Genomic DNA, 4,338 nt, shown 5'->3' on the forward strand with positions numbered 1-4,338 from the left:
ACTAAAAGACAACTCTAAATGGCGCTCGTGCCGTATGCAAATGGCTGTTACCCAGTCAGAAGGGAGTAGATGTGGCAGCTCCGCACTGTCCTACCAACCCTATAAGGTTTGATCGAGTGCAGGAAAGACAGACAACATAGTGGAGTAGGTTCCTGCTTTAGCAAGCTGCTTCCCAGACAGCCAGGGATTGCTTCTTAAAGGGATAATCCAGGAAGAAAGCAGACATGTTTTTCTAATTCTATATAAACCCCTTAATAGAGGGGCATCTATTCAGTCACCCTGCCCCCAGATATTTTTTGGGCTGCTGTAGTTTCCACCTATGCTTTGGTCTTGTGGGAGTAACATTTACTATGCTTTTGTATGGCAAATATCATAGCTGACTTTGTAACTATTGAAACATTCCCCACTATAAGGCCGTCTGTAACCTTGTATCACATTAGATAAATCAACTTTCCAGCTCATACACGACCCAATGTCATGCTATGCAGTCCCAATTTTAAAGGGGTTTTCCGAGTTAAATTAATTTATCCCCTATTTACAGGACTAAGCATACAGTAAGTAGCAGATAATGGGGATATGACCATTGGGAGCCCTGTGAACGGAGCAGAAACACGAGCATGTATGCAGCTGCTGCCTCCTTCATTGTCTGTGACAGGGATGGGAAATCAGCCATCCAGCTGTTGCAAAACTACATTTCACATCAAAGCTTTGGCTGTCCAGGCATGATGGGATTAGTAGTTTTGCAACAGCTGGAGGGCCGCAGGCTCCCCATCTCTGGTCTACCGAGCTGCCAAAGAGCTGAGCATGTAGAAGTTTTACAACAGGAGAAGAGGCAGCACAGGATTTATTCCATGTCTGTGTAGCAATGCAAACATTTCCCCGTACAGCCTCTACCTGTGACCCCATCTACAACATCACTCACTCAACCAGCCGAGCAGGAACTAAGTAAAATATTTCCATACATGAATATTACCACCTTTTCTTGGAAACCACCAGCAGAGGAAATATCATCTTGTAAAAGGTTGGATCACCACTGTAATACTGCTCCTATATACAAGAATATAACTACTATAATACTGCTCCTATATACAAGAATATAACTACTATAATACTGCTCCTATATACAGGAATATAACTACTATAATACTGCCCCTATATACAGGAATATAACTACTATAATACTGCTCCTATATACAAGAATATAACTACTATAATACTGCTCCTATATACAAGAATATAACTACTATAATACTGTTCCTATATACAGGAATATAACTACTATAATACTGCCCCTATATACAAGAATATAACTACTATAATACTGCTCCTATATATAAGAATATAACTACTATAATACACGAACTGGAGAGAATGGAACCGCTGCACATCCCATCTATGGCTGATACTAATGCCGCTAGGCCTATATTAAAAATCAACACCAGAGTGTCTGTATATGAATTGATCAAGCCATATTGCCCCGTGTACCACCGCGCAGGTCCTCTGGTCCACACGGGTCCCTACGCTAACTCCACACCGTGTCGGTCAGCGACCGCCAACCCTTCAAAGCGTGCACATGCAGGGAAGGGAGGCCATGGAACGGCCCTGCAACCCCAATGTCACAGGACCAGACCCAAAAAGCCCCACCAAAACCCAGCCAGCACCACCGGCGGGGAAGGCTGCCCCCAAACGACACTAGTATGGATATGGATATGGTTCTCTCTTTTCTCCGTGTTTTGCACTCCTCCTGGTGAGACCCACATGACCGCAATTAGCAGGAGACACCTGAGTGCACATGGTTTTAATCCCTCCTGTTTTTTTCCCATTCTGTTTGCTGCAGCTATGGTGAGTGTAATGCCTTATCCAGACTTGTGCTGCTTGGGGGCGACCTTCTCCGCCGGCGGTGCTGGCCGGGTTCTGGTGTGGTGTTTTTGGGTCTGGTCCTGTGGCATGGGGGTCGCAGGGCCGTCCCATGGCCCCCGTTCCCTGGCTGTGCACGCCTGCGGGGTTGGTGGCCACTGACTGGCACGGTGTAGACTTAGTGTAGGGACCCATGTGTATCAGATACCGGCACAAGGTACATGGGGCAGTATGGCTTGATCAGTTCATACACAAAATTCTGATGTGTTTTTTATTTAGCCTAGGGGCACTAGTATCAGCCATAGGTGTGAGGTGCAGCACTCTGTTTCTTCCCTGAACCGCATAACTACTATAATACTGCTCCTATATACAAGAATATAACTACTATAATACTGCTCCCTATATACAGGAATATAACTACTATAATACTGCTTCTATATACAGGAATATAACTACTATAATACTGCTTCTATATACAAGAATATAACTACTATAATACTGCTCCCTATATACAAGAATATAACTACTATAATACTGCTCCTATATAGAGAAATATAACTACTATAATACTGCTCCTATATACAAGAATATAACTACTATAATACTGCTCCTATATACAAGAATATAACTACTATAATACTGCTCCTATATACAGGGATATAACTACTATAATACTGCTCCCTTTTGAAAGTTATAACAACAGTGACACTTTAAGGGTTGTCATTTGGTTGTGATGGAAACATTATGAAGGCCTCTGTGGCTGCCATGTTAGATCCACTATTACAGCATGCCACAGGCAGTAGTACTAGATGGTCGTGGTATACATGAAAGAGAGAGTCCTGGTACAAGTCGCCAAAGGGAAACCCTCCTGTTGAGCTGTTGAACAGGCAGTGCTGCAGTGTAAAGCATGGGGGAATGATAAAGCAGATGAGGCATGAGGTGGGTTTCAGGCCACCTGAGCCTCCATTAGACAATGCAGCTACACTATAGTCAGTGATCATAGCTGTGCTGTAATGGAGCAGAGCTGAAAAGCAGGTTTAGCATTAAGCTGATGCTATTGACCTGAAATGATAAATCTGCCTCGAATCCAGTCTCACAGGTTGTGCCATAGCCGAGTGCTAATAGGCATCAGATACAGATAATCCGGGGGATTGGGCTAAATCAGTTCATTTACAGATGGGAAGATTTAGAGGAATGTCCTTGTCTGAAAAGGAACAAGCAGATGCCTGATAATCAGCGGCAGAGAAGAGGACGAGAGAAGACCGCCACATCATGTCACTGGCGATTTGAAACACTTTAGTTAAAGGGGGGAGGGGGGAAAAACTGGTGATTTTACCCTTTCCTAAAATAGTTTTGTTTTTGTTTTTTTTGTGGGAGGGTTATAGGGTTATGATGAACAAATGCTGCAGGAAGTGAATAGGGAACTAGCTGAATCAGGCCGATTATATCGCTTTGTGTAATATAAAGAGAACAATCAGTCCATTAAATGATCATCAGCTGATCGTCTCTTTAGGTCCAGACTTAAAACCATCGGGTGGGCTGATGATTGTAGTATAAAATAATAAAGTATTTACTTACCTTACTACTTTTCCCAGGTCTCTACCTTCTGTTCCGCTCTGGTCCCGTCTCCGGAACAGAAGATAGAGCTGTCGAGACCAGGGAAGGCCCGAGGTGGTAAGGTAAGTAAGTACTAAGGCAAGGACTGCACAGACATCGCTAACAATGTCTGTGCAGCCTATACTGCATGATAGTTGACCTGTGTAATTCCTTAGTAAACTAGTGCCGATCCATCACGCCAGTTGTCATGAAAGGACTCCTGCCAACATAAGATCAGGTGACTATGGATACACCACGCCAGGCATGTTCCATACAGGAGCCCTTTTCTGATTCTATAATGGTCAAGCACAGAGCTCTCCCGGAATGGTTGTATCCACAATGCCCCAAACTGCCGGCGGCAGGAGCAGCTGCATGTCGGTTGGGAGAAGGTTGCTAATGACAGGTACGCTTTAAAGCGAATGTACCACTTCCCGCACTAAATAAACATTTTTATATGAGCTGGTTGGCGCCGGCATGTAGATCCCGGTGACACTGTAGTCAATTTTTCAAACCACTGCCCGATTCCCCCCTCAGAGTCCTCTATTATTTGTTGCTATGAATTTGTTGCCCATAGCAACCAATCACTCAGAAGCCTTTTGCCATAGCAACCACTCAGGAGCTTTTTTCCATAGCAGCCAATCACTCAGGAGCTTTGCCTTTATAGTCTTGTCTGGTTGTAAACAGGAAGCCATCTTGGTAGCCCACGGCAACAATCTCAGCACAGCTTTCATTATTCAAGAGTCGACAACAAAATGAAAGCTCCTCTGTGACTGGTTGCTATAGGCCACAAAGCCTTTCATCATCTCCCTCAATGTTCTTTATAAAAACACCCCCTGGTGTCCAAATCTTGGAAATGAAAAAAAAAAAAAAAAAAGACAAAAAAGG

Source organism: Dendropsophus ebraccatus, chromosome 9 (genome assembly GCF_027789765.1).
Source record: "Dendropsophus ebraccatus isolate aDenEbr1 chromosome 9, aDenEbr1.pat, whole genome shotgun sequence".
Taxonomy (NCBI): domain Eukaryota; kingdom Metazoa; phylum Chordata; class Amphibia; order Anura; family Hylidae; genus Dendropsophus; species Dendropsophus ebraccatus.